Source organism: Bison bison, unplaced genomic scaffold (assembly GCF_000754665.1).
Source record: "Bison bison bison isolate TAMUID 2011002044 unplaced genomic scaffold, Bison_UMD1.0 scf7180017864238, whole genome shotgun sequence".
Classification (NCBI taxonomy): Eukaryota; Metazoa; Chordata; class Mammalia; order Artiodactyla; family Bovidae; genus Bison; species Bison bison.
This window is the reverse complement of record NW_011494810.1, coordinates 668,211-679,263: the sequence shown is the minus strand read 5'-3', so window position 1 is coordinate 679,263 and position 11,053 is coordinate 668,211.

Below are 11,053 nucleotides of genomic sequence, written 5' to 3'. Positions count from 1 at the left end.
GAAAGCAATAACTCAAAAAGATATCTACACTCCTATGCTAATAGTAGCAGAGTTTACGATGGCCAAGACCTGGAAACAACCTGTCTGTTGAATGAATGGATAAAGCAGCTGTGATATATATATATATATATATATATATATATATATATAGGATTTCCTATATATATAGGAAATCTTACCATTTGCGGCAATGTCATTGTATCTTGCGGACATTATGCTAAGTGAAATAAGTCAGACAGATCAGATCAGACCAGATCAGTCACTCAGTCATGTCCGACTCTTTGCAACCCCATGAATTGCAGCATGCCAGGCCCCCCTGTCCATCACCAACTCCCAGAGTTCACTCAGACTCATGTCCATCGAGTCAGTGATGCCATCCAGCCATCTCATCCTCTGTCGTCCCCTTCTCCTCCTGCCCCCAATCCCTCCCAGCATCAGAGTCTTTTCCAATGAGTCAGCTCTTCGCATGAGGTGGCCAAAGTACTGGAGTTTCAGCTTTAGCATCATTCCTTCCAAAGAAATCCCAGGGCTGATCTCCTTCAGAATGGACTGGTTGGATCTCCTTGCAGTCCAAGGGATTCTCAAGAGTCTTCCTCAACACCACAGTTCAAAAGTATCAATTCTTCGGCGTTCAGCCTTCTTCACAGTCCAATTCTCACATCCATACATGACCACAGGAAAAACCATAGCCTTGACTAGACGGACCTTTGTTGGCAAAGTAATGTCTCTGCTTTTGAATATGCTATCTAGGTTGGTCATAACTTTCCTTCTAAGCAGTAAGCGTCTTTTAATTTCATGGCTGCAGTCACCATCTGCAGTGATTTTGGAGCCCAGAAAAATAAAGTCTGACACTGTTTCCACTGTTTCCCCATCTATTTCCCATGAAGTGATGGGACCGGATGCCATCATCTTTGTTTTCTGAATGTAAGTCAGACAGAGAAAGACAAATACAGTATGACATCATTTAAATGTGGAATGCAAAAAGAACGAAACACAACTCCTATAAAAAGAGATCAGATTTGTTGTTACCAGAGGCAGAGGTTGGGGGAATAGGAATTGGAATAAGGTTGTCAAAATGTACCAACTTCCAGTATAAGATAAATGAATAGTAAGGGATATAATACAACATGATAAGTATAGTTAACATTGTTTTATAATGGGCTTCCTTGGTGGCTCAGATGGTAAAGAATCTGCCTGTAATGCAAAAGACCTGGGTTCAGTTCGTGGGTCTGGAAGATCCCCTGGAAAAGGGAATGGCTATCCACTCCCTGGAGAATTCCGTGGACAGAGGAGCCTGGTGGGCTATAGTCGATAGGGTTGCAAAGAGTAGGACATGACTGAGCAATTAGACTCTCACTTTATGATGTACATGAAAGTTACTAAGAACAGATCCTAAGAGTTCTTATCACAAGGATAGGATTTTTTTCTCCCTTTTTCTTTTTATACTATCTATACGAGATGAAGCATGTAATCATTTCATAATGTATGTCTGTCAAACCATTATGCTGTACACTTTAAACTTATGCAGTGATGTATGTTAACTATAACTCAGTAAAACTGCAATAAAGCCTCCACAAAACACCTCAACCCTTGCCATCCTTCGGTAGTAGCATTAAATGATTCTTCTAATCTCTTCTTTGGAATCAAGGCTGCCCTTTAGCTTCTATGTAAGTGATTTTGATTGAAATCTGTTTACTCTAACTGGAACTCTGCACCCATCCCACTCCCTCTACCACCCCCCTCCCCCAAAAGCAATCCATTTCTGTACTCATCCTGAGGCATATCTACTCTTTGCTAGTGAGCAGAATTCGACATCTAATGTTGTGTCACTGAATGGCATTTCCATCAAGCAGTAATGAAGCCACCAAGATTTTGTGAGCGGATACGTACTTTTTGTCAGTGTGTGTGCAGGTGCTCAGAGGTTGGCAACAAGCAGCCTCTTAGATACTCTCTTCCCACATCTGGAAAAGCCTTGGCTAATTGATCTTCCTTCCAAAACATTTTAGCTTATAAGATATGCTTGTCCCATTTTACCCCCAACTCCGTGGAGCTGCCTGTGATTTTTTCCTAATAATACATGTCTATGTGCAGCCATGAAATTAAAAGACACTTATTTCTTGGAAGGAAAGTTATGACCAACCTAGATAGCATATTCAAAAGCAGAGACATTACTTTGGCAACAAAGGTCTGTCTAGTCAAGGCTATGGTTTTTCCTGTGGTCATGTATGGATGTGAGATTTGGACTGTGAAGAAAGCTGAGCGCTGGAGAATTGATGGTTTTGAACTGTAATGTTGGAGAAGACTCTTGAGAGTCCCTTGGACTGCAAGGAGATCCAACCAGTCCATTCTGAAGGAGATCAGCCCTGGGATTTCTTTGGAAGGAATGATGCTAAAGCTGAAACTCCAGTACTTTGGCCACCTCATGTGAAGAGTTGACTCATTGGAAAAGACTCTGATGCTAGGAGGGATTGATTTTACTGATGGTGTTGCTTGTGAGAGGTGGGTCAGAAAAAGGGTAAGGACATCCTACCCTTCACTGCAGGTCTTTCCTCTCTAACCAGCACTGGGTGGTCTAATGGGCTGCACTTAGGATGTAACCTCCGCCAAAACCCTGAGGTGCCGGCTTTGTGGTTCCTCCTCAGGATGCTGGTCCCTAACTTGCCTTTCCTCCCCTGTCTTTCTACTTATCTAGTCTTGATAATTCATGGAAACCCCATTCAGGGCCTAAACTAAAGGAAGTCATGGTTACAGGTGGTGGAGAAGAATAGAGAATCCATGTATATGATCCTATACTCCAGGAAAACATAAAAGAGAAAACTAACAACAAAAGAGGTAGTCATTGACGGAAGGGCAATGTCTCACCTGGACTTTGTGCATATTTTGGGGAATCATAAAGTGTTTCTGAGTTGGATATAATATAATGATATAAAGTATGGCATAGGAGAAATAATGAAGCTTTTCCACTCCCTGCTAAACACATAAGCTAAGTGCATGCCCAAACTTTCCCTTGTGTTACTGGCAGTGTTCCCTGGCATTTTCCTCTTCATTACTCACTACTAGCAGTGCAGGTCCGGCTTCCCTCGTGCTAGGATGCTGCAGCAAGTCCTGAGCTTCACACACAGTCCTCTGGGAAATGGCTGTTCTTTCATCCTCCTTCTCCTCCATCTGCTTAGGACCTTCACTTTCCCATAGCATAAATTTAATTAATTAGATGAACAGTCATAACTAGGTCCCCTCCTCACCCTGCTAGGGATCTCTGATTATTTCCCATCTTCTGATACCTCCCCACAGCCCTGCCATTAGCTAGCATCATGCTGAACCTGTCCTTGTACAAGTGCAGCGAGCTTCTTTCCGATGCCCTCTGGCTACTCTGATGATCATATCATCATGGTGCCTGCCACCTCTGAGGCCAAATGGAGATTAGTGTTATTCCAGCTACTTTAAATCTAGGAAAATGTTATCTTGGTTGCTATCAAAGACTTTAATATATTCACATTTCTATCCTGGTCTAAATACTTGGATTGCTGACAATTTCAGTTTGTATCACCCAAGCACTCCTACTGTAGTTCTCTTACATTAATAGTTGATAATTTAAAAAAATGCATCCTATCTATTTATACTTTTATTCATCTAATTTCATACTAGATTCATTTTCATTCTCATGTGACAATTATCTATTGTGTTCTCTTCTAAATAGCAGTCCTAAATGTTGACATATTGTGACAAATCTCTGGTATCAGAAACTCCAAGTAAATACCAAATTGCTCTGCTCATTATTCACAGATATTACTTTCTCTGGCTTCCAAAAATGCATAGAACTTTCAATTAGGGGAAATATACACAATGAGCTTGAGCCCTTTGAATAAGAAAGTTGTCATATATGCCTATGAGATTTTCACTTCCCTGAGACAAGAACTTCACCTAATTCATTTCAGCGTCCCTCTAAGGGACTTTCAAAGTAAAGCACTCACTAAATATTTATCACTTTGCAACTTCAGTTAAAAAGGTGCCATTTCTTTTCTTTTTGCCCATTTTTTTAACACTTAGGAGAACAGTGCCATTTCTGACCACTGGTTTTCAAAGCAGGCATCATAATAGTATCTGTTTCTCATTAATACTTTTCAGTAATAATGCCAATATTAATTATTGCTCAATATTTGTGACTACGTTTATTTACTTTCTAACTGATACCATTTATCCCAAAACAATCCTTATGATGCATTTCTGTATCAATATCATTTTCTTCAAGGAGGAATTTATGTTTCATTCATTTTCTCATTATGCCCCAGCCTGTGATCAATTCAGGTAGGAGATACCTACTTGGAGCTGGAAGCTGAATCTGGAATGTGCTAGCTTAACATGGCACTATGGAAATGTATGAAGGGAAGAGGTATTTTCTGGGCCATGCTATAGTAGGGATGTGCCAAAGGTAGATTAAGTTTCCTTCTGGTGAATTCCGCCTTCCGTTTACCATATTCCTTGACTCCTTAGCTATATATATGTGTGTATCTCTCTCTCTCTCTCTATATATATATATATACATCATGAATATATATATATATATATATATATATATTCATCTAAATGATCTCTGTTCCCTTGTAGCTCCAAGTTTCTCTTTTCCAACATAACATGCTACTGATAAATGCTCTGCACTTCTGATAGGGGAAGCCTCTAATGTTAGGTGTCATGAGATTTGTGTGTTAATCTTACTTTATCTTCTAGGGTAGTACTCAGCTATCACTTAATGGCTCCATGAAGAGTTTATTTTGTTCACTACTATGAATATTCAAAAGCAGAGACATTACCTTGCCAACAAAGGTTCGTCTAGTCAAGGCTATGTTTTTTCCTGTGGACATGTATGGATGTGAGAGATGGACTGTGAAGAAGGCTGAGCGCCGAAGAATTGATGCTTTTGAACTGTGGTGTTGGAGAAGACTCTTTAGAGTCCCTTGGACTGCAAGGAGATCCAACCAGTCCATTCTGAAGGAGATCAGGCCTGGGATTTCTTTTGAGGGAATGATGCTGAAGCTGAAACTCCAGTACTTTGGCCACCTCATGCAAAAAGCTGACTTTTTGGAAAAGACTCTGATGCTGGGAGGGATTGGGGGCAGGAGGAGAAGGGGACGACAGAGGATGAGATGGCTGGATGGCATCACTGACTCGATGGACGTGAGTCTGAGTGAACTCCGGGAGTTGGTGATGGACAGGGAGACCTGGCGTGCTGCGATTCATGGGGTCGCAAAGAGTTGGACACGACTGAGCAACTGAACTGAACTGAACTGATGTGTTTATTTTTGGTTTATTTATTTTGGGGCTTCCCTAGAGGCTCAGACAGTCAAGAATCTGCCTGTAATTCAGGAGACCTGGTTCAATCCCTGGGTTGGGAAGATCTCCTGGAGAAAGGAATGACTATCTACTCCAGTATTCTGGCCTGGGAAATCCCCTGGACAGAGGAGCCGGTGGGTGACAGTCCCTGGGATCTCAAAGAGTTGGACATGACTGAGCGAGTAACACTTAATTACTATGTGTTTATTTGAAATATATTCACTTTATCTGTAGCCTCTAATTTAATAATTTATAAACAATGAAATATAATATTTCCAGGTCTAGGATTATATTGTTCTAGAAACCCTGGTCCTTGTACTTGAAGCTCAGAAAGCATCATCCATTATCTGTGTTGCAGCATCCTATTCTATAATGGCAAATCTTCAGTCATACAATGTTTAGTCTATCAGTGATTAACTTCTGAAACTCTTTATTTTCACAGCTGTTGTGATCCTTCTAATCAAAGCTCCAGCTATTCATGTCAATCTTCCCAACACTGGTTAGTACAAATCCTCGAGGACCCAAGAATTCGTGGAAACTTCTTTTACTTGTTTTGTTCTTACCAGAACCTATGTTTTTTCCAGAGCACTCTTGAGTGAACGAATGCAGATCCACTTGCCATAAAGTATTCCCATTACGTAATGACATCATTGATGCTGAAAGCTGGCATGTACCGGGGCAGAGATTATAGAGAGTGAGGGGCAATAACAGATCCTAGGAAGTGGAAAATGTCTATTGACTTTATCACCTTTCTGGTTCTCAGTTGCCATGTCCTAGCAGTCTGGAGCCCCACTTTTTGCCATTCTCCGTGAACTCTCCTTAGCCCTTCTTGGTTTTGAGAAATTCACCCGTCCTGGACCACATACTCGGCATGACCAGTAGAGCTGATCATCTGGGGAGAATTGTCAGAATACTGCAGTGCAAAAGCACCAGTCTTAAAATCTATTGGTTTGAGTGGAACTGGGCTCATCCTTGGTGAATTCACATCTATCTCTACTACTTATTTGGAAAATAATTTAATGTAAAATGAATACAAAGCATTACACAAAAATCATAATGTTGTGAAGCACAGATAAACTGTATCTATTGTGATAAACTTTTGGTTATAACACAAGCTAATTGGTAGTAAAAATGTCCAAAATGATTATAGAAAATGTTGATTTGTATGTTTTCCTCACTTTATAAATCCAGGCAAAGACAGACAAATCAATGACAGAATTTTCAAACAAAGACCATTTTCTCAGGCAGACCATATTGGATATTTAGGGCAGTGAAATTATAGTACAATACTATAGTGGTGGATATGCATCATTATACATTTATCAAAATCTATAGAATGTACAACACCAAGAGTGAATCTCAAGATAAACTCTTGATAATGATTTATCACTGTAGATTCAACAGTTGTAGCAAATGTACCACTGTCATGTGGGATGTTGATAGTGGAGAGATTATTCATGTATAGGGGGAGTGAATATATGGGAATTTTTTACCCTCCATTTTGCTGCGAACCTAAAATTTCTCTGAAAATGAATTTTATTAATTAAAAAATAGCATTCCCACAAATATTTGTATGCTATCTTCCACACACAAAAAATGGTAATCATTCTCATTGGGTTTCATTCAGCTGCTGCTGCTGGTGCTAAGTTGCTTCAGTTGTGTCCGACTCTGTGTGACCCCATAGATGGCAGCCCACCAGGCTCCCCCATCCCTGGGATTCTCCAGACAAGACACCGGAGTGGGTTGCCATTTCCTTCTCCAATGCATGAAAGTGAAAAGTGAAAATGAAGTCACTCAGTCGTGTCCGACTCTTCGAGATCCCATGGACTGCAGCCCACCAGGCTCCTCCGTTCATGGGATTTTCCAGGCAAGAGTACTGGAGTGGAGTGCCTTTGCCTTCTCCTCATTCAGCTGACCACTGTTAAATCCAGGTTAATTAGTCTTTTAGAAAGAGAAATCTTGCTTTTATCCTTTGACTAACTGTTCTGCCTTCAAGTACTCTGGGCATAATATTTTTTCAGATGAAGTTGCTTCTTTTCCCTGCCTCTCCAGCTTTATTGAGATTTAATTGACATATAACACTGTATAAGTTTAAAGTGTACAATGTGTTGATTTGATATGCTTATATATTGAGAATGGTTACCACCAAAACCTCAATAATAGGTCCATTATGTCACATAATTACTCTTTGTTTTTGTTTTAGTGAGAACATTTAAGATCTACAGACTTAGTAACTTACAAGTACATAATATGATGCTTTTAACTATAATTGTGCTATAAATTAGATTCCAAGATGTCATTTACCTTCTAACTGTAAGTTTGTACTTTTTGATCATCTCCCTGATTTCTGCACCCATCAGCCCATGGCAACCACCACTCTACTCTGTTTCTGTGAGTTCAGTTTTTCTAGATTCCACACATGTGATATCATATAGTATTTACCTACTTTTGTCTTGACATTTCATTTAACATAATGCCCTCATATTCTATCTATGTTGTTGCAAATGGTAGGATTTCCTTCTTTCTCATAACTCAATAATATCCTATCATGTTTGAACTTCACATCCTCATACTTCGTAAGACAGTTCTGGTTTTCTTATTTTTATTTTTACCAGTGTGATTTGCTCATATTGTTCTTTGTGCATGGAGTAGGTTTACTTTTCCCCTCGATGTACCTAATCATAGCCATTCCCAAAGGCATCACATGTTCCTTTTCCCTTCTCATGTGCATTTTATAGTATATCAGCCCAAGTTTGATCATAGCCTTAGCAAGGGTATAAATGGCTTACCTCCAGGACACCATGGTCATTGAAGAAGTGTTGAAATTAGAAACCTGTCTTTATTAGCATCCTGGGCACAGAATCATGAAGAGATGACAGTACTAGTGCTGTGGAAATTTCCTGCCTATTTCAAGAAGCCTCAGCTTGCTGAGACTGATGAGCCAACTGGGACTCCCTTCCCAGAAGAAAATCAGCTTTGTGTCTGAATGTCTCCTATGGTGAATTCTCCATCACCTTGGGATCTAACCATATCTGCTCCTAGTTATTAGAGATGGAAAATTTATAGGTATCCACCTTAAGGGACTTTCGCCCTGTCTTTCTGTTCATCTAAGTTAGATTTTACTGTTTTTAAACCATTCAGTAAGCAGAAAACTCAATAAATCCTATTGACCTTGGAGCCTTCTCAGTTTGGGTCCCATTCTTATGCTTTCCCTAGTCTGGTGTTTGGATTCAGAATCTAGTGATTTCTTCCTCATGGACAAAAATGTAAAGATACTCAGAAAAGACTTTTGGATTCAGGAGAAAATATTTCATATATATATATATATATATATATTTATATTCTAAATTATATGTATCCTTCAACTGGTGGGTCATCTTTGTGTTTATAATACTGATCCAAATATTTTTAAAAATTTTGTCAGCTGAAAAGGGCTACTGTGGCAAAAAAAAGTTTGTCTAGGTTTTCTATAAGATCTTAAGGAAAAACTCAAATGACTTTTTGGCCAACCAAGTATTTTTTTTTTGTAACCAAAAATTGTTTTAAGTGTAAATTAAAATGTTTGGTATGGAAACTGAAAAATGTGAAAAGCAGTTGAACACATGCACAAAATAAATTATATATGTCCTTATAGAAGAAAATTCACGTATTGCGTGCATGTGTGCTAAGTTGCTTCAGCTGTGTCCTACTCTTGGGACCCTATGGACTGTAGCCTGCCAGGCTCCTCTGTTCGTGGGATTCTCCAGGCAAGAATATGGGAGTGGGTTACCATGTCCTTCTCCCAGGGGGAGAAGGGGATCTTCCCGACCCAGGGACTGAACCCACATCGTTTGCATTGGCAGGAGGGTTCTTTACCGATAGTGCCACCTGGGAAGCCCCCTCATGTATACTGAGTTTATGTAAAAAGAAGCATTAAACTTTCTCATTCTAACTCCATTCTGTTTTCCTGCAGTAGTCACCATCATAGTTTTATGTATGTACATAAGGACAAATGCAAAGCCAACTATATACATATTTTTTTCCTAAGAAAGAAAGATAGCGCTAAGTTGTGTCCAACTCTTGTGATCCCATTGACTGTAGCCTGCCAGGCTCCTCTGTCCATGGGATTCTCCAGGCAAGAATACTGGAGTGGGTTGCCATTTCCTTCTCCAGGTGATCAGGAATTGAACCCAGGTTTCCTGCATTGCAGGTAGATGCTTTACCGACTGAGCTACACAGAAGAGAAGCTTCTTTTTTCCCTATGGTAGAGACAAAATGATAGGCTGAAAAACATCAAGGGGGAAAGATCTATCTGTAGGTTTTCTCTTTCTCTTACTTCATGGCACAAAGTACAAAAAATTTTACAAAAGCCAAAATCCACAATATGCTAGAGGGGAAGTTCTGTGTTTCTAAAAAGCACAAACATATTTCCTAAGTTTCCATCTCAGATCAGTTATCACTTAGTTATCATTTAGAAGCCTGTGAATATTACCTTACTTTTGGGCACTCCATTTCCTCTTCCTTTATACCGTGGCCTTGGACTAGAGGATGCCTGCACCTTCCCTTTGCCACTTAGATTTTGTTATGGCTACACTATCAAGTAACTACTAATAACAATGACTTACATAATGCAGATGCCAATGCCTGAAATAAAAACACCTCTGAATAGTGAATGCATATTTTGGTACCATTGTGAAACCAGGGTTTATATATCTATTGGAAGAACAGAGAAGTTATCAACATAGCTGTTTCTGGTTGCTGCCTACCCATTTTCATCTCCTTCATTTGGTTCTGTAAAAATATGTAGGTCTGGAGTACTAGGGAAAACTCTTCTCATGCACCAAATTGTCAGGCCACCTGCCACAGGGTGGGTTAGGAGGTAGATTAGAGAGGAAGGCTGGGGGGTGAGTTTTACCTTGACCAGCAGAGAGACCAACATCCTAGAACACAACCACCAAAGTGCTTGGTTATGTTGCATTCTCTTCTCAGGTTGAAGTTGTTTAGTTGGGAAACTACATGGGGAGACTGAGAAGAAAGTAAGAAGGACAAAGACAAATACCTTGCAGGTCATGAAGAGAATGAGGGAGTGCATGACTATATGTGGGAGGAAAAGGTGGAAAATGGTCATTTCTTGTTGAGTTTTGACTTCTGCTTCTGTAGTCCTTTTTAAAAAAAGTATATATTACTTTAATTAATTAATTTATTTGACTGCATGGGGATCTTTAATCTTCACTGTGGTGTGCAGAATCTTTAGTTGCAGCATGTGGTATCTAATTCCTTGACCAGGGATCAAACCCAGGTTTGATCTTAATAACTTAGTAATTCCCCTGCATTGGGAGCATGGAGTCTTAGCCACTGGATAATCAGGAAGTCCCTGCTTCTGTAGTCTTAAGTTTGAAAAGTTTGAATGTGTATCCTTTTCCTATTAGCTCTTATGGAACACCACACCAAGCCAGAGCTCCTGACTCTGATTCTTTGGGACCATGCAGATGTCAGTGAAGAACCATTCAGTAGAGTCCTGCCTAAATTCCTGACCCTCAAATAATCATGGCCACATTTTCCACTTAGTTTTTTTTTTTCTTTTACATAGACTCTATGGTTCTTAAAGTTTTAATCATAATTATCAAGTAATTATTCCATATATATAGAAATTATGTTATATAAAACAATGAAATAAAATATTGAATGTAGAAATAAAACCACACATATAGGGTCAAGTTATTTTTGACAAGAGTACCAAAACTAT